The sequence below is a fragment of the Stegostoma tigrinum genome, chromosome 14 (genome assembly GCF_030684315.1).
Source record: "Stegostoma tigrinum isolate sSteTig4 chromosome 14, sSteTig4.hap1, whole genome shotgun sequence".
Taxonomy (NCBI): domain Eukaryota; kingdom Metazoa; phylum Chordata; class Chondrichthyes; order Orectolobiformes; family Stegostomatidae; genus Stegostoma; species Stegostoma tigrinum.
In genome coordinates this window covers 18,018,675-18,043,445 of record NC_081367.1, presented here as the reverse complement: position 1 = coordinate 18,043,445, position 24,771 = coordinate 18,018,675, and the positions used below count along the sequence as shown (strand labels likewise).

Genomic DNA, 24,771 nt, shown 5'->3' with positions numbered 1-24,771 from the left:
TTTAATTGGTATGTTCCAACATTAGCAGTATCAAATATATTTCTTATTTCTAACCTTCAACACATTTGGTTTGATTATCATTTATATTGTTTATATTTTCAGTTTTCTAACTTTTTAAAAAATATTACTTTGCACCATATTGGAGTTCACAAGGAGTTGCTTCTAGTTCAGAAGGTATTGTTTTATAGTGCCCTTAACCTGCTACTAAAATACAGCTAAATGTTTACACCTATCCCTTTAAGGAAGCAAAGCTGAAATAATATAAAAGATTATCAAATTAACTAGTATGAAAACACTGCCAATTTTATTGAAAAACACAATTTTGATTCTTTGATGGTTAGAGCGTGAAAGAAGTGTATTGGCTGCATCAATTTTATTGACATGGAGGTATTGGTGTTGGACTGGGGTGGACTAGGTCAGAAATCACACGACACCAGATTATAGTCCAACAGGTTGATTTGAAAACACAAGCTTTTGGCATTTTAAGAAGGAGTATGACTCCGAAAGTTTGTGTTTTCAAATAAGCCTGTTGGACTATAACATGGTGCTGAGTGATTACTGACGTTGTTTGCATTCATATTGATTAACTCATTTATGAGATCTATGTTTGTGATCTCTTTATGTTTATGATCTATTGTTTCATAACCTTAACTTTTCAATTTAAATGTAATAAAGTGTACTTCACTATTTTCATCTTAACTACTATATGTATTTGTAAGTCAGTATCTCTATTTCTCTGATGTCGTTTTTCTAAAAACCTATAGTCTGTATAAAATGCACATTATTTTCCCATTGAGACTGAGGCAATACCATTTTTTGCAATTTATTATTCAGAACCTACTGAACTACTGTTAATTTTTAACTTGGGTTGGGTTTGGTTTGGCCAGTTTTCTTGTTTAAAGTAGGAAGCGTAGGGTAAAAGGCACAACCTAATATCAATACCCAAATATAAATCTCAACAAAAAGAACTTTAAAATCAAAGCATTGCTGGACTGGGGAGAATGTAGGTCAGTGAGTACAAGTGACATTCGACAAGGACGTAACAGTTTGGTGAGTTAAGACACAACAAAAGGGTGTTGGATGAATTTAGTTTCACAGATAGTAGAATGTTGGAGGCCAGCCAGGAGTATATTAGATTAATCAAGTCTGGAGTGTACAAAGGCATGAATAAAGGTTTCAGCAGGGAGCTGAGACAGGAACGAAGTTAATCACTGGCGGAATCTTACAGAAGGTGGCAAAAGAGAATATTTGCGATGGTGCTATTATGCATTAGGAAGCCAGACTCAGAGTCAAATGTAACTCCATATTTATGGAGAGACTGGCTTAAAATCAGACTGTGGCCTGTGGGCGGCACATGAAACAGAAAATGGAACAGCAAATGAAAATGATGGCTTCAATCTTCCCATTGTTTAACTGGAAGAAATATCTGCTCATCCAGTATTGGATGTCAAATCAGCAGTTTTAGCTTAACAACAGTAGAGATGTCAAAATCGCCAGTGATGAATTAGGGCTGGATGTTATCACTGGACATGGAAACTACAGCAGTGGTTTCAGACAATGCTGCCTAGGGCACAGAATCAATTAGAAATAGCTGGGTCAAAATCCCTGAATTACCTCCCTGATGGCATTGTGGGTTTACATACACCATGTAGACTGCAGCAGTTTAAGAAAGTGGCTCATCATTACCTTCTCAAAGGCAATGAGAAATGGGAAATAAATTGTGGTCTAACCAGCAATGCCCACATCCCATGGACAAAGTCATGCCCTAAAAAAGAAGCAGAAAATGATTTAAGTAGAAGACTCTCGAATACCGCAGTATTGAGGGATCTAGGTATCTTCTGCCATGGCTCACAAAAAGTTCGCACGCAGGTCAGAAAATTAGTCAAAAACAAGTGGCATGCTGACCTTTTGTGCAAGGGCAATGTAGTATAAATTAAGCAGGTTTTGCTGCCACTGTCCTGCTGATAATGCACCAGTGGCATTGTGAATAGTTCAGGTCTTCTTGCCAAAGGTAAAGAAGGGGCGTATTTACATTTGAAATAGTTCAGAGAAGCTGATTCCTAGGATGAACGCATTGTCTTCTAAGGAAACGTTAAGCAGCTTGGGCCTACACTTGCTGGGTTTAGGAGAATGAGAGGTCATTTCCATTGAAGCATAAGATTCTGGCGATTGTAGGTTTGATGATGAGGGGGTATTTCCTCACATGAGGCAATCTAGAATTAGGAAGAATAATTTAAAAGTAAGGGGTTTCTCTGTTGAGATTATATGAACAATAATTTCTTCTCTTAGAAAACTTACTCTCAGACTGTTCTTCCTCATTGAGCAGCATAGAATGTCACTGAATAATTCAAGGCTGGGTTAGACAGAATTTTGATTGACAGGGGAATCAAACATTACAGGATAAGTGCAGTTGAAACCACAATCAGATCAGCCACAACCTTATGGAATGATGAAGCAGGTTTGATGAGGCAAAAGGCCTACTTCCTCTTCACATTTGTGTTCCTGGAATCGTTGTTTATCTAGTGATAAATTTAACCTAGCCTCTGTTTTGCTCCTTGGTTTTCAAGTATTTTTGAATTTTTTTGTTTTCAACCATGAGGGCAGATACAAAATACTAATTCAAATACTCAGCCATTTCTCTGTTTCCCATTATTACCTCCTCATTCCCAGCCTGTGAGTGACCAGTATTCCTTTGAATGCTTCCCTTCTCAATGGAATATTCCTTGTTGAGAGTTGTGAAATTTGCAACTATATGTAACCCATTGAGTTGGATCCCTGATATGAAATGTAGAGCATGAATATCAAGTCTATTGAAAATGCATCAAGGCATCTCAGGCAGAACATACTGTTTGGAGAAAAGTTGAACTCCACTGTATTTTCTGTGATAATAAGTTTGAAATGTTCTTTTACAAATGTTATGAATAAAGTACATTTCTGCAAAATAAAATCAATACATATATTGTCTCCTTATGGGCTCCACTGCCTATTATTTACTGGGCCTGGAGGCAAAATTTTAATGAATGGAAGTTTGATCAATTGCAGCAGCAAAAACCTGGGAAGGGGGGGCCACAAAGTGATCCTGAGAAATTAACATGAAATTGACTGAAGGTTGGGAGAGGATTAGTGCTCATTATAAAAGCTATAACAGAGCACTGGTGTGGGATACTGGAATGCTGGGAGTCCTTTTTGGGGTACGTGGACACTCAGTGCTGGGACTGTTGCATTTCCATACCTCAGCAACAGTAAAGTTAACAAATTTTCAGCATACATCAATGACGGGGGAACATAGAGCCAGAGGAGGAAGTATAGGAATTGCAAATAGAATAGGTTAAAACATGTAAGTGGTCATAATAGCCACTCCCAAAAAATTGTCCCTGTTAATTACCAATGTGTTGTTTGCGTGGACTTGTTGTGTTTGAGCTTTTTGGGTGCAATTTTTCATGGTACTGCAGCTAGTATGCTTAAAAGTAGTTTACTCTCTGAAGGACATTCACACACATTTACAGAATGTTCGTCAGTGTAAGTAGTTTTTCTAAAATTGGAAACAAATTTCTTACTGCATAGGGAAGGGAAGGATTAGAATTTCTGGAGAAAAGGATTAAAGTGCTTTGAACGATATGTTTTTAATTGTAAAGATCAGGGTATGCTTGCAAAAGGAATGACACACAATGTATCAGTGATCTCGTTCACATTAAAACAAAGAGTCTGCCCCTCATTCTCTTACCAGAATAGATTTTGAGCCCTGAAGTTGAATGAAGACATTTCAATCATTGTGTGGAATCCAAGAAAGCAGATCATATCACTCCAAATAGATATTTATTTCCTCATGGCCAAACAAGATGTCAGAAAACTGGAAATCCTGAATTATTCCTATTCATCTTGGGGGTCTGTAACATTAGGGCAGCTGAAATCCTGAAGTGATATTTTATCTCACGGGACCAGAAATCTACATCTAGTGATTCTGTTATATCATTCAAGGAGAACAGATTCTGCCCTTCAATGTCCTCAAATCCCTAGAGGCTTGCAGGCAAGAATGACCTGTTTTTTTTTTAAGTTGCAGAAGTTGTCTTGAAATAGCCTTTTTCATGGGCTTTGAGACCCTGGGGCTTTCTAATAGTGGCTGCTGCCTTCTTTTTATTCCCATTCTTGCTGCCAGGAGACTGTGTACTGTTTGTTTTCTACCTTCATGTGCATCTATACTCGTCTTCACCGGCCATCTAGTACTTGCCATTTCCAACTGACTTTCCAGGTTCTTATTTTGGTAGAGACCCCTCATGGGGGCATTTTTAGCAAAGCTGGGCTCAGGAGAGCCTGCCAGTTATTATGGAGCAGTGTTAAGAGACAGGTAGATTTGAGCAGAGCAATGATTCACGGTCCTTGTGAAGATCTGAGCAGTTTTTTGCAAACATCAGATTCCAGGACTTGCAATGACAGTACTGAGCCATCCTCTTCCTTCAGGATGTTGATCACAGAGTCCTCCTTGTTCATCTATTTTGAAAAAGAGACAGGAGCATGTATCACCTGCTCCACAGGGTGGCCCTGGATTGGAAGATGATTTTGGGGCCGTCTACAGTAAAAAGCAAGGTTGGCTGATGCTTCGCCACTTGGGGATCCTCATTGACATCAACCACCATCAATTACAGAAGCTGGGTGGGGGAAAGGCAGGGGGTGGGTTGTGGTGGGAGAGATACTTTTTTTTGGAGTTGGGATATATATTCCACGGATTTTCTTTGATCAACTTTGCAGATGAAGTTGATGTTTGCCTTGCTTGTTCCTCACCAGTGCCTTGGTTCTCACGGAGAGGTTCACAGTCGTCCAATTTTTGCAATCCTTTGTGCATTTCTCAATGTCTTCTGGGTCAACAGTTTAACATTCAGTTTGATAATTTGCCTAAATTCTGGGCTTCCTGTAGGTGACAGTTAGCCAGCAGGGGGCAGTGTTCAGAGTGCTCATAAATAACCAGAATGACTGGGACCTGAGGGAGGCAACAATGTGAAACATGCAAACAGAGGATTCCAAATACTACAACCTGGAGCCTGTCATTGAGTATATGGCAATAGCAAATCTAGTCCAAGGGCCCTTTATAATACAGCTCCCTAACTGGTGGCTGTCACTGAAAAAGGAGCTTTGGCTGTTCCAAAGATTATAACAGTCAATACAAAAAAAAATACAAAATGGCTCAATTATGCACAGAGATGCATTTAGAGTTTAATAAACTGAAGCCAGTTTCCTGTTACTTCTTCAATTGGAACTTATCTTCCATGGTTTGCTGCTGCACAGTGGTATATTTTTGCAGCCAACATTCTTCAAACATCCTACATTTCATCAACATCTTCCCCATAAGTGAAGCTGTGCAATAACAGTTGTACGCATTGCAATCTGTCATTGAACTGGTCACAACACTCTTGGTGACTTCGGTTATGCAATCCATGGACCAGTTGGATCAGATTGCAGGAATGCTTCTATTGTCACTATCTAGGCTTTGGAGGCTCAAAATACAAACTGGACATCACATATTAGGCTTGAACTTAGTGAATCACAAAGTGAAAAAAATAAAAATGTATTAGGTGAACATTGCTCTGCAAGTATCTCTTTGGTCTGCTGACCATGTTGTCACTTGTCAGAATATGTTTTTCTCCTTTTTTAGATCTCCATGAAGTAAAGAGGAAAAAAAGGTCCTGGTGCAAAAGAAGAAAGATTGTCGATGTAAAGCTACATAATGAAATTCTCAGATTCTCTAAAAATTTACATCTTCAAACTTGTCTGAGGTAATACATGTTCATCACAATGATCTATCCCTCTGCTTAAAAGAAAATATATCACTGAGTAACTTACACATGTAGGTATTATATTGATCTCATAATGACTGTAACCTCCGTGTTGAGAGGAACATATCCACTTACCTGGGCCAGCAGTTGCTGAATGGCAAGACAAAGGATCACAAAATCTCCCCATTCACAATCGTCTGTAGTGTTATTTTTGGGAGTTAAGCTTACCCAAATCAAAGTTGCTTGCTAATAGAAGGAGAATCTCAAGACTCATCTAACACCATTAATTTAGTTGATAGGCTTGTTCCTATCTCATCATGTCTCGCTATTTTATTTTGAAACAAGCTCAACCATAAAAAAGTTCTGGCTATGTACCTTCCTCTCCAACCTCACTCATGATGAGTTCATATATTTTATTGTCTTTAAACCAGCAAATTGAAGTGTACAAACTATAGTTGTGTTTTTTAGTATTCCATTAGTTTGCAATGAGTGAAGAAGCTTTGGCCACCAGACTTAATTCTGTGACTAATGTCATTGTAGGAAGACAGGTCCAGTTCCCTATACAACATCAAGGCACAGATCATTATGATGTATCACTTAATTTGCGATTTCCACAGAAGTTAATATGTTTACATGGAAATCCAGCAGTCTGGAAATGCTGCAGATTGTGCATCCGTTGTACAACCGTAGAATTGGAATTTGAAATGAAATACAACTTACATTACTAGCCAAGCTTTAATGGAAAACCTATTTGGAAAGTTACAACATTGTTACAATTCTTAAAGTTAACAGAAGTTACTGCACTGCAACACTTATACTTGCATCCTGAAAATACTTTGATCACGGTTCCTCAGTTAACTCCCATAGTTGACAATGATCTTGTGGTGCTGAATCATGTGTATGTTAATGACACTGGGAACCATGAAATGTACATTAACCACTATGGGAGTTAACTGAGGAACCGTGATCAAAGTATTTTTGGGATGTAAATATATGATAAGTGTTGAAGTGCAGTAACTTCTGTTAACTTTAAGAGTTGTAGCAACATTGTAACTTTCCAAATAGCTTTTTCATTGAAGCTTGGCTCATAATGTAAATTGTATTTCATTTCAAATAGTTTCTGCATTACGCAAAAGAGCTGTTTCAAAAGCTTCACTTGCTGTGAGGAGTTCAATCTACACATTAGCATCAAATTACCATCTATGTTGCACTCACAAGAACTGCTTTAATGATTGAGTTAAACCAATCACTAGTTTTATTTACTAGATTCATCCACTAGCAGGTTCTATTTAATATGAGCTCTCTGCAGCGAAACTAAAAAAAAGTTGACACAACTACCAAATAGCCCCGAATGAAGCCAATAGAATGTGAAAGGAAATGGTGATTGATTTTCCACCAACAGCTTGTTCAAAGTTACAGTTGGATGATGCTCCCCTGAGCATGATGAGTTGCTTCTGGGCAAATTATTCAGCCCTGACAGAATGCTCTTAAGAAACCTAATGTCTTTTACACAACGCGTCAACTGGATGGATTTCAGAAGCACAGGAATAATGCACAGTTGTGTTATTTTTGAACTTCAAGCTTTAACAGTCTACAAAAAAGTTATAAGGAGAGGGTGGATAGGGTGGGATTTGTTTCACTGGAGAATATGACGTTGAGGGCTGACCTTAAAGAAGTTTATAAAATCATGATGAGTGTGGTTAAGTTGGATGGCAAGTGGCTTTTCACTAGGGTGGGGATTTCAAAACTAGGGGGCATATTTTTAAGGTGAGAAGAGAAAGATTTAAAAAAGACTTGGGGGTAATTCTTTTACTCAGAGGGTGGTTCATGTGTGGAATGAACTTCCAAAGGAAGTAGTGGATGCGGGTTCAGTTAGATTGTTTAAAAGACATTTAGATAAGTACATGGGGTGGGCCAAGCTCAAGCACGTGGGACTGGTTTAGTTTGGGATGACTGTTGGCACGGATTGGTTGGACCAAAGGGTCTGTTCCATGCTGTATGGCTCTATGACTGCATGACTCTATGACACTAAAACACAAGACAAAAAGTAAAGACTTGCAGCATTGTCTTGTTCATCCTGTCTCTTTAAGACAGCAAAGTGCAATGACTGTGTTGTGTTGGTTAATTATTACCTGTGTGTTTCAGAACCAATTTCCCAACTTTGATAGCCATTCATGGCAACTGTATTGATTCACCTAGTATCACAATGAGCTGTTCTGTCTCCAGAGGGATAAACATTATGACTCACTGGAAGAAGGTGTCCATTCTGGAGTTCTCACTGAGACATATGATGGGAGCATGCTTGTTATAGACTGTGTTAATGAAAAGGAGCAATACACATACAAATGTACAGCAGAAAACCCAGTCAGTAATACAACCAGCAAACAAGTGACTTTTCATCAGTACAGCAGAAAAAATTCAGATGGTGAGAACTACAATGGCAAATCTATGTACAGTTTTCTTCCACAGGAATTGAGCTGCGAGTGTGAAATTATGATGTTGTGACACAAATTCCTCTATTTAGATGGTTGGTAAAGCTGCAAAATCTGCCAATCCTAACAAGCTTTATACAGAGGTAGTAGAAACTGCACAGCTACCTAGAATACACCTCCTCTCACCCACTTTCCTGCAAAAATGCCATCCTCTTCCCAATTCCTTTGCCTGTGCCTCATCTGCTCCCAAGATGAAGCATTCCACTCCTGGACATCCCAGATGTCCTCATTTCTCAAGGCCACAACTTCCCCGCCACAGTGGTCGAAAACACTCTCGACCGAGTCTCCTGAATTTCCTGCAACTCATCCCTCACACCCCCTCCCCGCAATAACAACCAAAACAGAATCCCCCTCATCCTCACGTACCACCCCACCAACCTCCAGATCCAACACATCATCCTCCAACACTTCCACCATCTGCAAACTGACCCCACCACCAAAGACATTTTTCCCTCCCCACCCTTGTCTGCTTTCTGGAGGGACCACTCTCTGTGACTCCCTTGCCCGTTCCACACACCCCTCCAGCCCCACCACACCTGGCACTTTTCCCTGCAACCACAACAAGTGCCACATCTGCACCTACACCTCCTCCCCTCACCCCCATCCCAGGCCCCAAGAAAGCCTTCCACACAAGTAGATGTTCACCTGTATATCTGCTAATGTGGTATACTGCATTCACTGTTCCCGTTGTGGCCTCCTCTACATCAGGGAAACCAAGTGGAGGCTTGGGGACCACTTTGCAGAACACCTATGCTCGGTTTGCGACAAACGACTACACCTTCCAGTTGTGAACCACTTCAACACCCCCTCCCACTCCTTGGGCAACATGTCCATCCTGGGCCTCCTCCAGTGACACAACAATGCCACCTGAAGGTTGCAGGAACAGCACCTCATATTTCTGCAATGTGGACTTCACAAGCTTCAAAATCTCCCCTCCCCCGACTGTATCCCAAAACCAGCCCAGTTCGTCCCTGCCTCCCTAACCTGTCTGTCCTTTCTCCCACCTATCCACTCCTCCCACCTCAACTCCAACTCCCATCTCTGACCTAATAGCCTCATCCCGCCTCCTTGACCTGTCCGTCTTCCCTGGACTGTCCAACCCCCATCCTAACTCCCCACCGGCACTCACCTTTACTGGCTCCATCCCCACCTCTTTGACCTGTGCCTCTCCTCTCCACCTATCTGGTCCTTTGTCCATCTTCCATCCACCTCCCCCTGTCTCTCTACTCGTTTCAGAGTCCCCTTTCCCTCCCTCATTTCTGAAGAAGGGTCCAGACCCAAAACGTCAGCTTTCCTGCTTCTCTGATGCCGCTTGGCCTGCTGTGTCATTCAGCTCTACACCTTGTTATCTCAAGCTTTATACAGAATCTTTAACAATAATAATACAGCTGTGAACGTTGGAGGAATGTAGTGGCATTTATGAAGATGACTTTGTAAAGCCATTATGTGTATGGCATGTAGATGGAGCTGTGTTTAAGACTCCATTTGTATAGATACTGCTTGGAGAAACTCAGCAGGACCAGCAGCATCAGTGCAGTGAAAACAGAACAGTTCTGAAGATGGGTCACTGGATTTGATATGTTTCATTCTGCTGCTCTCTGCACAGATGCCAGATTTGCTGAGTTTCTCCAGCTACTTCTGTTTTTGTCTCGATGTGTTCTGCCCCATCAGCAGGACAGACCTAACAGAGGTAGTGGCTTGATATACAGGCAGGAGGGAGTTTCCCTGGCAGTCCTCAACTTGACTCCAAGTCCCATAAAGTCTCGTGGCATCAGGTCAAACATGTGGGAGGAAACCTCATGCTGATTATTGCGTTCCATCCTCCTTCAGCTGATGAATGGGTATTCTTCCAAGTTGAACAACACTTGGAAGAAGGGCTGAGCATGGCAAGGGTGCAGAATGAAATTCCCATCCCAGTATACAATGTCCATTACCAAACGTGGTTCAGCAGCAACATTGGTGATAATGCAGGAACAGCAACTCATATTTCGCTTGTGAACCCTGCAGCCCAATGGTATACTCCCACTTCCTACAGACAAAAAGCGGTGGCCATGGGCACCCGCATGGGCCCCAGCTATGCCTGCCTCTTTGTAGGTTACGTGGAACAGTCCATCTTCCGCACCTACACAGGCCCCAAACCCCACCTCTTCCTCTGTTACATTGATGACTGTATCAGCGCCGTCTCTTGCTCCCCAGAAGAGCTCAAACAGTTCATCCACTTTACCAACACCTTCCACCCCAACCTCAAGTTCACCTGGGCCATCTCCAACACATCCCTCACCTTCCTGGACCTCTCAGTCTCCATCTCAGGTAACCAGCTAGAAACTGATATCCATTTCAAGCCCACTGACTCCCATAGCTACCTAGAATACACCTCCTCCTACCCACCCTCCTACAAAAATTCCATCCCCTATTCCCAATTCCTCCGCCGCATCTGCTCCCATGATGAGGCATTCCACTCCCGCACATTCCAGATGTCCACGTTCTTCAAGGACCGCAACTTTCCCCCCACAGTGGTTGAGAATAGCCTTGACTGCGTCTCCCGCATTTCCCGCAACACATCCCTCACACCGCGCCCCCCCCCCCGCCACAACTGACCCCAGAGGATCCCCCTTGTTCTCACATACCACCCCACCAACCTCCGGATACAACGTATCATCCTCTGACACTTCCACCATCTACAATCCAACCCACCACCCAAGACATTTTTCCATCCCCACCCTTGTCTGCCTTCCGGAGAGACCACTCTGTCCGCGACTCCCTTGGAGGAGGGGTAGGTGAGAGGAAGAACAGGTTAGGCAGGCGGGGACAAGCTGGGCTGGTTTAGTGATGCAGTGGGGGGAGGGCACGAACTGGGCTGGTTTTGGGATGCAGTGGGGGAAGGGGAGATTTTGAAGCTTGTGAAGTCCACATTGATACCATTGGGCTGCAGGGTTCCCAAGCGGAATATGAGTTGCTGTTCTTGCTACTTTTGGGTGGCATCATTGTGGTACTGCAGGAGGCCCATGATGGACATGTCATCTGAGGAATGGGAGGGGGAGTTAAAATGGTTCGCAACTGGGAGGTGCAGTTGTTTATTGCGAACCGAGCGGAGGTGTTCTGCAATTTGGACCCCAAGCCTCCGCTTGGTTTCCCCAATGTAGAGGAAGCCACACTGGGTACAGTGGATACAGTATACCACATTGGCAGATGTGCAGGTGAACATCTGCTTAATATGGAAAGTCATCTTGGGGCCTGGGATGGGGCTGAGGGAGGAGGTGTGGGGGCAAGTGTAGAACTTCCTGCGGTTGCAGGGCAAGGTGCTGGGTGTGGTGGGATTGGAGGGGAGTGTGGAACGGACAAGGGAGTCGTGGAGAGAGTGGTCTCTCCGGAGAGCAGACAAGGGTGGGGATGGAAAAATGTCTTGGGTGGTGGGGTCAGATTGTAGATGGCAGAAGTGTCGGAGGATGATGCGTTGTATCTGGAGGTTGGTGGGGTGGTATTGACCTGTCCGTCCTCCCTGGACTGACCTATCCGCTCCCTACCTCCCCACCTATACTCTCCTCTCCACCTATCTTCTCCTCTATCCATCTTCGGTCCACCTCCCCCCTCTCCCTATTTATTCCAGAAGCTTCTCCCCATCCCCCTCTCTGATGAAGGGTCTAGGCCCAAAACGTCTGCTTTTGTGCTCCTGAGATGCTGCTTGGCCTGCTGTGTTCATCCAGCTTCTCACTTCGTTATCTTGAATTCTCTAGCATCTGCAGTTCCCATTATCTCTACACAGGACTATTGGCCTTCTCAGTAGTACAGCTTATTAGCAGCACTTTTCTGAATGTAGTCTGGCTGTCTCTCCGTTTTTTTCTCTCACTGTCACCAAATGACTCTATTCTTGAACTGTTGTTCAATGATCCTTGAAAACTGAGCTCCAAAACCCTTGTTCCTGGGGAGGTTTGCAGATAATTAATATATTGCAGCAGTCAAATGATTCAACCCCTTAGGTATCTCTTCTCCCTAAGTGTTTCAATTTTCACAGATTGATGATTTACACGATATGCATAGGTGTAAAAATAATGGATTTCATCAATGCTTTAAATACACCTTTACATTCCACTATATCACTGCACATGCAACTCAGGATTGCTTTGCTCCACTTAAAATATGAGTCAATTCAAGCCTCCAGGCTAACCTCATTAGTTCTTCAACTTTAGGCAGTGTTTTAGGACCATTTTTGTATTAATTCAATTCTTTCAACCCATTTCAAATATGCTGCAGTTCATGGCTTCAAACTCTACACCAATACAAAAAACAGAAACTGCTGGAAAATCTCAGCAGATCTGACAGCGTCTGCAGAGGCAAAGCAGAGTCAACAGTTTGGGTCCAGTGACCCTACTTCTGAACTTTCCTGTTCCAATGCAGTTTCATATCACGTGTTGTGTCAAATGTCATCTCCCTTCTTCCAGCTTTACTTCTTAATCTCTCCTTGGCCTCATGACCAATTGCATCTGTGCTTCAAATTGGGACCAGTACCTCATTCGTTCTAACTTCAACTCAGTTCAAATCTCTGTCACCCTGGTGGCAACACAGGGCTTGTGCCTGGCTTTCACATGCCTCAGATATTACATTTTATTCTTGCTTCAGCTTCAGCCTCATTCCTTGCTTTGTAGCTGCTTTTAACACAGGCCTCCTATTGCGATATACCTTAGTTCAATTCATGCTTCTTTCTTCTTAGTGCTCTTGGTTAACCTAGATCTCAGGTTTTGCTGTAAGCTTACTTCAAAATCAGGCCTTGTGTCCACAAAAGCAATGCTCAGGGAGGTCAAACGTTGCCAGAAGAGTTGACTTCGAAGTTCAGCAGAGCAGTTCACTTCAAACAAAGACTGTGACAAATGAAGGCACAAATTCCCAAATGGGACTGACTGTATTTACAGAAGTGACCAGCAGAGGGATCTGTGGTAGCAGTAAAATGAGTCAAACACTTGCTGGAAATTATTCCCTAGCACTGACACAGTTAAACAGAACTCACACTTGTACTTAATATACAGTGATAAAGGAACTATTTGCACTTCCATATGGGAAGGTTGGCCTTAGGCTTTGCAATGATAACTTCCCATATAGTGGGCTGAAATTTCAGAGCTCACCAGGGGTGGGAGAGGCCCAGAAATAGTAGGCCTAATCTGCCAGGTTTCCCAATGTCAGCTATGGGTGGTGAGATGTGAGGAGGAGAACATCATGATTCTGCCCAATCTCTGATGAAATTGAATGAAGGTGGCCAAGGAACTCATTAAGAATTTGTTGGTGGGGTTGTTGAGATAGATACATAGATAAGCTGCAGAGCTGGGCTGAGAGGTGGCAAATGGAGTTTATGGCAGACAAGTGTGAGGTGATGCACTTTGGTAGGAGTAACCGGAAGGCAAAGTACAGGGCTAATGGTAAGATTCTTAACAGTGTAGATGAGCAGGGAGATCTCGGTGTCCATGTACACAGATCCTTGAAAGTTGCCACCCAGATTGACAGATAATAAAATGTGAGGCTGGACGAACACAGCAGGCCAAGCAGCATCTCAGAAGCACAAAAGCTGACGTTTCGGGCCTAGACCCTTCATCAGATTGACAGGGCTGTTAAGAAGGCACACAGTGTTTTAGCTTTTATTAATAGAGGGATCGAGTTCCGGAACTAAGAGGTTATGGTGAAGCTGTACAAAACTCTGGTGCGGCCACACTTGGAGTATTGCGTACAGTTCTGGTCACCGCATTATAAGAAGGATGTGGAAGCTTTGGAAAGGGTGCAGAGGAGATTTACTAGGATGTTGCCTGGTATGGAGGGAAGGTCTTACAAGGAAAGGCTGAGGGACTTGAGGCTGTTTTCATTAGAGAGAAGAAGGTTGAGAGGTGACTTAATTGAGACATATAAAATAATCAGAGGTTTAGTTAGGGTGGATAGGGAGATCCTTTTTCCTAGGATGGTGATGGCGAGCATGAGGGGGCATAGCTTTAAATTGAGGGGTGAAAGATATAGGACAGATGTCAGAGGTAGTTTCTTTACTCAGAGAGTAGTAAGGGAATGGAACGCTTTGCCTGCAATGGTAGTAGATTCGCCAACTTTAGGTACATTTAAGTCGTCATTGGACAAGCATATGGACGTACATGGAATAGTGTAAGTTAGATGGACTTGAGATCGGTATGACAGGTTGGCACAACATCGAGGGCCGAAGGGCCTGTACTGTGCTGTAATGTTCTATGTTCTATAGATGTCCTCGGAGGTGAAAATGGGCCAGTTACAAAGTGGGGAACCATGCATGGAATTACCAGCAGGTATCTGTAACAGTTTAAACAGCACAGAGGTCAGTCAGCCATTGACAAACTTTGTGCTTGGTTTAAGTTGATTAAGCATGAGCTGTAACTTTGCCTATGGTCTGTTGTTTGACACTGAATCATTACCTTTTGGAAGTCCACGTACACTGGATTAACAGTATTAGCAAAATTAACACTCATCATAAAGTGATCTCATCAAAAAGCTGCACTAAGTTAATTAAACATAAAATTTTCCATTGTTTTGAACACCATAATCACTAGCGAACATGACCACTACTGACCTTATGATGGAAGAAAAGCCATTGATGAAACAGCAGAAGATATCTGAGCTTAGGACACTGCCCTGTGGAATTTTTTCAACAATATTTTGGAGCTGTGGTGATTGGCATCCAACAGCCACAACCATTCCCTTTTGTACTTGGCATGAAGAGGGATGATAGCCTCGTGGTGTTGTTAGTGTTGTAGACACCCAGGTAATGTCCTCAGGGATCAGGTTTAAATCCTGCTATGGCAGATGGTGAAATTTGAATTCAACAAAAGTCTAGAATTAAGATTTTATGATGATCATGAAAGCATTGCTCATTGTTGGTAAAATCCATCTGGTTTACTAATATCGTCTAGGGACATTTTCCTTAATTGGTCTGGCTTACATGTGTTTCTAGCCCAAAAACAAGTGGTTGACTCTTAACTGGCCTCTGGGCAATTAAGCTGGGGAATAAATACAGGCACCAACAGTGAATCCCATCTCCTATGAATGAATAAAAAGAAGACTCCAGATCATTGGAAAGCTTTCCCTTGTTTGCTGTTGTCTTGTAATTTTGAGCTCTTCCCCACTTGATAGAATTTGTCCTTTTACATCATCAGTAAAAGGAGTCTCATTGGTCTGGTTTGAAGTGTCACTATTAGCTCAATGTTCATGGTGACATTGCAGTGATTCACTCAGTCCTCTGTATGATGTTGTGGCCTCACAAGCAGTCACCTCCACATGGTACCTCTCTTGTGACCTCAGAGGAGATGGAGTCAGCCTCCTTACAAAGTTTAGCTTGTAGCTGAGCTGCCTGGAGTGGTTTTTCAATCATGCAGGAGCACATGGGGATATCACCAGTGTCTACTCCACCTGCATAATTCCAGGGGCAACCCCATCACTGGGACCTGCTGTACTCATATTTCTACTGTCTTGAAGAACCAAGGAGGTCAAATGTCATAAAAGGGTCTTCTAAGGGATGAAGCCTTCTCCCTTCTCCATGACTGCCTCAGGCCTTGGTGGGCACTCCACACGGTTGGAGGAAATTGGCATCCCTCCAAACATCCCTGTGCCACTGAGCATTCCAGTGTAGAAATCAGAGCTCAATGTCTCGTGCAATCTCAATGCTTTAGTTCCACAAAGATGGCCACTCTCTTTGTGCAGGAGCTCATGTGCTCATAGCCCTGGGGTGAAGTCATTTCTCCTCATCCAAAGTGGCCTATCCTGTATCTTTATTTGTGAACCCTCGTTCTGAACTCTCTGGTTATCAGGAACATCCTTTCTGCGTTTAACCTGTCTAATTCTAATAGAATTGTTATCAACCAGACCAGGAACACACCCTCAAAGCATTGTAGGGAGACAACTTAGACCCTAACTTTTATGTTTATTTAAGGTGTTATCATGTAAGGAAATGTGTTCTACATATGATCCAATTGGTCCTCCACTAGGCTTTAGTCAAAACACACTTTGTTCTTACAACACAGTTAAAATACAAAAGAGGAAGAATTGACATAGCTTTAACTTTATTGAAATACTTAACAAAATAATGTATTATTTAGCCACTAATCACCAACTGTTCCAATACAGGCACCATCTCTCTCTCACACACACACGCACGCACACACGCACGCACGCACACACGCACGCACACACGCACGCACGCACACACGCACGCACACACGCACGCACACACGCACGCACGCACACATCCCCTTTGGCAAAAATGCAGTTCAGCAAAACAGTATGGTTCCAGTACAGAAGAAAGAATCAATGAGACCCTCTCAACTTTTCAGAGGAAACCTCACTGTCCAAGACTTCACTCTAGCAGCAGGAAACTCAAACTTTTAGATCAGCAGACAGCAGAAACCTTCTCACTTACTGAAAGCAAAGCTAAAATTGTTCCTGGGACTTTGTGAGCTCTGACCCCAACCACTAATAATTGTTTTGTCACATTTCAAAAAACAACTCCCAGGGAGAACGCAAAAGCTGTTTACCAACTGCCTGTCTGAAGGAGACATTCTGGCACCACTGTGTCACCCCGTTTCTGCAAGAGAAACAGCACACCTCTCATAAATGGCACAATCTCGCCATCGAATTTTATAGGTTTCTAATGAGACCCTGCCTCATTCTTCTAATCTCTACTGAATATAATCCCAACTGATCCACTCTCTCTACATACATCAGTCCTACCACCCCAAGAATCCGCCCAGTAAACCTTCCTTGAACTCCCTTCATAGCTAGAACTGTACAAAATACCCCAGATGTGGTTGCTACAAGGCCCTTTACAATTTCAGTGAGGCATCCCTGCTCTTGGATGCAAATTCTCTCGCTACAAAGGTCAACATACCATATTGCTTCTTCACCACACAATGCCCCTGCAATCAATAGTTGCCCCTGTCAAAATCCAGGACTCAGTTCTGTTTCACATGGATGCAGTTGGAAATCTATCCTCCCGAGTTCTTTATATCAGTCATTGACACCGTGAGGAGGAATTGAGTAGAGGTTAGATAAATTGGTGATAAGGTATTGTGTCATTCTTCGTCTCTTTATAATTATTAGATTAATACAGCCAGCCATCTGCTTCAGCAGTAGAATGTCTAGTATCAGGGTCTTTTTTCTTAACCAAAACACATCAACAAATGTTGCCCTTCATACATGGACAAGTCGGCTAGCTGTCTTATTTAAACTGATCCACTCAGGAATCTGTTCCATGCCTGGCACTGGAACAGGTTAAAATCTGTTGGCCTCATCTCTTGGCTGGAGAACGTGTGGACTAAAAGAGAGGAAAAAATGGAAGGACTGAAATTACATATACAGAAAACCAATGAAGTTTGTTTCACGGATTTTAAACTTTGGCCTTCTCTGAAATTGAATGGTGGAGGAGAAGGAGTAGGAGTAATGATCTAAGTGTGCTCATTAATGAAGTCTCTAGCTTGACTGTTAAATAAAAACTAAAGTTAATGGATCATGAAAGTTCAAACTTTAAAAAGAATCAACGTCATCAAATCTGAAAGCTTCCTACCGGCTCACTTAACAGATACAAAAAGACATTCTTCCTTATCTATGCCTATGTAGTCCTAAAAGATAGATACCTAGCAGCAGAGTTTATTGGTTGGTCGAATTAGTTTGTGCTACATTGATTTGTAGAACATCATTGGAATCAACAAGGCTTTGTAAGGTGATTAATGCTAGAAAGGTTGAAGGAGTCTGGCATCTGCCACTCTTGTTGATCAATAGAACAGAAGAGTTTTTTTTAGCTATTAATGACATACAAGGTAGTGTTTGTGACATCATCGTCACTGCTCAGACTTCAGTCCTTAGTTCTTATAGCCATAGTTCCAGTTATTTTAATTGTCTTTGTAGTAAAAAGTGAGGAAGTTCATGTTTGCATATCAAAGGTTGCCTACAATATAACATAAAGTGACCTTCACAACAGAGAGTGAGAATTACGGATGTTTAGACTGGTGTTCTTCCTTTATGTTTGACGAACTGTGAAGGAAGTTTGCAGCAAGTCACATCAACAGATCCCTGCACAGTTGGGCACACAATGTAAATGCTTTGATGCTCTTTTTGTGACTTGCATTTAAAATGTTGCTTTTACCCTTCTGCTACTACTGAACTGCTTATTCTTTCCCTTATGCACACTGCAATCAGAATTAGCATTTAGCTATTTCCAAATCTATGCACCACAGCTCGGTATTGAGGAAACTATTTAATATTTGTGTAAACAGTACATTGTGGGTTTCCTGCATTTGACATAATGCAACATTCAGTTACAGGTCTGCATGTTTTATAAATATTAAAAATAATTACCAGAGAGGGTGAAAAAGCAATATTAGTGTCAACCTTCCTTGGTAAATGAGATTTCCAGCTTCTCTGCAGATTTTACGTTATTTTCCTCCTGTTTTCATTGTTATGGCCAGTGACACAAATCAGCTTGCCTCTTTTTAAAGTAGTATCAGAGATAGTGGGAACTGCAGATGCTGGACCAGCTTGTAACTGATGTCCATTTCAAGCCCAACGACTCCCACAGCTACCTAGAATACACCTCCTCCCACCCACCCTCCTGCAAAAATTTCATCCCCTATTCCCAATTCCTCCGCCTCCGCCTCATCTGCTCCCACGATAAGACATTCCACTCCCGCACATCCCAGATGTCCAAGTTCTTCAAGGACCGCAACTTTCCCCCCACAGTGATCGAGAACGCCCTTGACCGCGTCTCCCGCATTTCCCGCAACACATCCCTCACACCCCGCCCCCGCCACAACCGCCCAAAGAGGATCCCCCTCATTCTCACACACCACCCCACCAACCTCCAGATACAACGCATCATCCTCCGACACTTCCGCCATCTACAATCCGACACCACCACCCAAGACATTTTTCCATCCCCACCCCTGTCTGCTTTCCGGAGAGACCACTCTCTCTGTGACTCCCTTGTTCGCTCCACACTGCCCTCCAACCCCACCACACCCGGCACCTTCTCCTGCAACCGCAGGAAATGCTACACTTGCCCCCACACCTCCTCCCTCACCCCTATCCCAGGCCCCAAGATGACATTCCACATTAAGCAGAGGTTCACCTGCACATCTGCCAATGTGGTATACTGCATCCAACTGTACCCAGTGTGGCTTCCTCTACATTGGGGAAACCAAGCGGAGGCTTGGGGACCGCTTTGCAGAACACCTCCGCTCAGTTCGCAACAAACAACTGCACCTCCCAGTCGCAAACCATTTCCACTCCCCCTCCCATTCTTTAGATGACATGTCCATCATGGGCCTCCTGCAGTGCCACAATGATGCCACCCGAAGGTTGCAGGAACAGCAGCTCATATTCCACTTGGGAACCCTGCAGCCCAATGGTATCAATGTGGACTTCACAATCTTCAAAATCTCCCCTTCCCCCACTGCATCCCTAAACCAGCCCAGTTCGTCCCCTCCCCCCACTGCACCACACAACCAGCCCAGCTCTTCCCCTCCACCCACTGCATCCCAAAACCAGTCCAACCTGTCTCTGCCTCCCTAACCTGTTCTTCCTCTCACCCATCCCTTCTTCCCACCCCAAGCCGCACCCCCATCTACCTACTAACCTCATCCCACCTCCTTGACCTGTCCGTCTTCCCTGGACTGACCTATCCCCTCCCTACCTCCCCACCTATACTGTCTCCACCTATCTTCTTTTCTCTCCATCTTCGGTCCGCCTGCCCCTCTCTCCCTATTTATTCCAGAACCCTCACCCCATCCCCCTCTCTGATGAAGGGTCTAGGCCCGAAACGTCAGCTTTTGTGCTCCTGAGATGCTGCTTGGCCTGCTGTGTTCATCCAGCCTCACATTTTATTATCTTGCCTCTTTTTAAACCTGTCTCAGCTGGTCTATAATTTTTTTTAGTAAAACACATAGGCATCACACTGCAAGTAAATTAAGTTGATCAAAATTAAGGAGCCAATAACAAGGCTTTCTCGAGGGAAAGGAAAGGGAATTTTATTACCTACTCATCTCCAGGGACGATCTCTCTGCAGGACTTGGACACGGCCGGTTGGTCACTTGCTGTGTTCGTGGGGAGAGATTCTGTATCACTGCAGTCAGGAGAGCAGGCCCTGGTCAGTCCTGCAGGTCGAGTGCAACCAGTAATTTGCAGTAAGCCAGTTCGGTATCCACGCAAAGAGCAGTCGGGGGCCTGGTCACTCATCAATGATCGCTGTAGGTGGAGAATTACTTGTGCTGCATGCACCAGAATGAGGGCTTTTATGTTAAAGGTCCACGTACTGGCAAACCATTGGCCCTCCTGGTTAGAATAGCACTTTGTCAAGGATTATTCTAAACTGTTATTTATCAGTGAAACTTGTTCATGTTAAGAAGGACCTGCTCTGTTTCTGGTATTCCTCATAAAGGTTCATTGGGATTGTGACCAATGGATCCAGCCACAGCAGGGTTATGGTCTCAGAGGCTGCGATGCTAAAAAAGCACAGACAAATGGAGGAGCTACACATGTGTCAGCATCCGCAGATCTCCAGCTGCTGCCAAATCGTAGATGAAGGCGTCGTGAGGTACAAGAAACCAAGACTCCACCATTCTCAATGCCATTTCCTCCAGCTGAGTGAGGCGCATTGCTGCTACAGACCCAGGACTCTGCCACAGAACTTATGTAAATTGTATGGGAAATATGACCAGGAGGGATGGGTCACCATTCAGTACCGGCAGCTGACAAGGTGCCAACTTTGCTAAATTGTTATGTAGCTGGCTGTTTCTAAGGATCCACCAGGGACCTTGGACGGATACCTCAAATCCATAACCCATACATATATCCAGGCTGTTCCCAATGCAGTCTGTGCCAGTCCAAACCAATTGAGCTCATTTTCCCCATGAGGAAGCCAATGCTGCTGCCTGGGCAGTTGACTTTACAAATGTAGCTGGCTTCCACCTAAGCAGGGTGATATAGATGGTACACATCACATTGAGGGGGCCTTAACATAATGTGACTGACTTCACAATAGAGACGTGTTTCCATTCTAACAATGTCCAAGCCACTGTGATCATCAGTACCATATCTTAGAGTTCTGCATTATATTCATTGAAAGCTGTCATGATACTTATACCCTTAAAAATGCTGATATTCCTACTTTGTTTCAAGGACTGGATGTCTTTCAAGGATGGTTACTGACACTCAAGGACTACGTCCCCCAAACCAGGATGATGACTCTGTTACACGGTCCCTTAATCCATGCTGATGCTCTCTTCCCTATTTTTCTACCAGGCCATCATGAAGCAGAGGAAAGGTCTTCTGAAGATTAGCTCTGATGCTTAGATCAACCTGGGAAAGCCTAGCAGCATACCCCATGGAGCGAGTGTGCCACATAATGCTGGCATGCTGTGGAGATGTGCTGGACACTTGGAGACCTGGGGGAGGGGCAGCGGTCTTCTGAGGAGGAAGATGAGGCCAATGAGCAGGAGCAACATCACCTTCAGCATGAGAGAGATAGCTGTGAAGCGCTTTGTACAACAAGCCAGTTAGGTTTGAAAGCTGGATATGGTGAGCACTTGATTTTGTAAATATGTTATTGTTGTTCAAAATGCAAGTAGCCCTTGTTTATTCTTTGAAACAAATGCAGATATTTGTTTTCTTTTTCTTTCAGTTTTCTGCTTTCTAAATGAATTAAAGTCTTCAACAATTTCAAGGTTTCCCAGTATGTGATACTCTTGAACTGAACAATGAGATTATAGGCTACACTAGGTGTTAGGGAAAGAGTAGCACTCCCTGCGATAGAGTCTAACACGGTATTGCACTAAGGATGGGTAGTCTGTGTAGTTTGACTCTTGTCACTGCAGTTACAATGATGGTTCATCAGATAGGTGATGCTTTATGAATGTGAGCTTTTATGTGCCCTCTTTTCTGTTTCCCTTCCACACTGTGCATTGTGAAGAGTAGGTCTTGGCTGGCAATACTTCACGTTGTGGCTCTCTTGTTAGAGATGGTTATAACCATAGCTACAAACTAAATCCGGAGGACAACTGCAACAAAATACAAGAGGATTTTAATAGACTTGTAGAGTGGGTTAACTTATGACAAATAAGTTTCAATGTATCTGGTGATGCATTTTGATAAGAAGAATAAGAAGATAACCTGCAAGTACCTCCTGCAAAACCACCCTCATTTTGACGTGGAACAATACATCTATTGCTTCACTTGTTGCTGGGTGAAAAGAATTCCCTTCCTAAAAGCACTGTGTGTGTACCTACACCCCAACGATTACAACAGTACAAGGTGGTGACTCAACAATACCTTCTCAAAGGCAATAAATGATCAAGAATAATTGTAGACCATGGTTGGCAATGCCCACATCCATAGTACAATAAAAATAACTCCTTCGAAAATAAGAATACAAATAGCACAGGGAAGATAAAAGAGTACAGATTCAGGCAACATTGAAAAAAGCAATCCAAATTAAAAAGATTAGAAATGGAAACAAAAACACTGGGGTTCATTCTGTGAATTATAGAAATAAAAACTAAGAAGATCACGTTATCAATTTTACAATAGCAGCTTTATAATTATGGGAAAAATTTTGCTGGCTTTGAACTACTTCAAAGTCTGCACTTATTTACAGAATTCCACATCTTAACAATCTCGAGGAATTAAACACTAGCCTGATTCATTCAACCTGCTCTAAAATTATTGAAATAAATCCAACAAATGGTGTGTTCAAAGCTCTTGATACCAAATGGTCAACTGGTCATGGCCACGCAGCAAAAACTGAGCCATCAGATACTGGAATATGTCTGTTCAGTCATCTGCTGTTTAAAGGAGGATAACTTGATATTTTATTTTCCAAATAATAAGCCTCAAGGGCAGGCTTCTATTTCAATAGAGAGAAGATGTTTTAAGAAGACAGTGGTGATTGCTATTTTGGGGATTCAATCTATGCTGGTTTGAGCAAGGACAAGTGAAGGTGCTTAATCTTTCTAAGTTTACTATCAGCAGGATGGTTGCAATGCCCAGATCCCTTATTAAGGCTATTGGACTCAATTGTGAAAGGATCATCTCAGCAGGTTAGCAGCAGTCCAGCAAGGTCAAAGAATTAGAGGAACAATGGGTGTAGCAATCAGCAGCTTGTACTAACAATAATAACAAAAAATGGATCAAACTGCTTGATAAAAGCCAAACATGTTGCTGTAGCAGATATATATGCATATTGCTACTGCTTCCATTTTTCACACCAGACATTTGCTGCCATGGGACTTGGTTAGAAGCACCCTGGTGTTCAATAAATTGTGGACTAACTTACAGTGGAGATGCATAACAATCAAAACAAGGATAGCACAGGCCTCTGATGAAGGGTCTAGGCCCGAAACGTCAGCTTTTGTGCTCCTGAGATGCTGCTTGGCCTGCTGTGTTCATCCAGCCTCACATTTTATTATCTTGGAATCTCCAGCATCTGCAGTTCCCATTATCTCTGATAGCACAGGCTGTGTTGCTCTTGATTTTCAATGACTAATAGTTGTGTTAAACAGAAAATTTGTTGGTAAAAGTAGGCCAACTCAAACCGTTGTTTAGCATACATATATCAAAAAAAGTTACTAAGTCTTTGTTTAAAATTTCATTTTTTGCAGTTTGGTTTAAGTGTATTTTTGGAACCGGATTAGTCAATTACAGAGATAGTGTGGTGACATTCTTCCATGGTTGAAAAATAAACCATTTTTACTCATTTTAGTACACAAACGATTTGATTTAGGACACACGAGAATTGGCATTCACGAATATTTTAGAAAATGGCTATGAAAATAACATATGTTCTGCAATTGTGCCAAAACAAAAGAAATCAAAACCTCAACCTTCACAATGACAAGATAGGATATATTAACAGCAATAACTTAAATTGACTACCCCACACCATTAAGCAGTCTATTGGATCTGTAAAGCACGTCAACGTCATATATAATCTGTATGTTTGACTAGATTTTTTCACTGATGGAAGCTTAACAGATACAGCAATCCTATCTGAATAAGCAGCAGGAAACTGTGATTTTAGCTATTCTTTAAACCTACTGATAATTTGAAGGTGTCTAGAATTGGTTCTTAGTGACCTGCATTTAAGTTCTCCACATACATTACGTATTGATATCATACAAATTATCTTTGCAAATTTCTCATTGATCTGTTTTTGCAACTGTTAAGAATCACTCATCTCTCAAAACGATAATGAGTCCTGTTCAACAGAGAATCCAGTCTATTTAATTTGTAAAGCTCTTTATGATCATTGGAAAAGTCAGGTCTTACGTGGTCTACATTGCAATAAAATTACTAAATAAGTTGATAATAATACATTTCTGATCCCAAGGATTGGCAGTTATGATGTGTAGGTGGATTTGTATAGCAGTATCATCGAGGAACCAACAAATGTCATAAATTCTGTTTGACAGAAGTTGTAAGTTTTATATCCAAAGAATAGTCATCTTAAATTTGATTTAATACGGTCCCAT

General features: G+C 42.6%; 1 long non-coding RNA gene across 1 annotated transcript; it reads left to right on the top strand.

Annotated features, from left to right (window-relative positions):
* Positions 1 to 987: 987 nt before the first annotated feature.
* LOC125457430 (uncharacterized) lies at positions 988 to 21,870 on the top strand. The gene is made up of 3 exons (XR_007248631.2): positions 988 to 1,050; positions 5,648 to 5,768; positions 21,548 to 21,870. It is a non-coding gene; the product is annotated as an uncharacterized LOC125457430 (long non-coding RNA).
* The last annotated feature ends 2,901 nt before the right edge of the window (positions 21,871 to 24,771 follow it).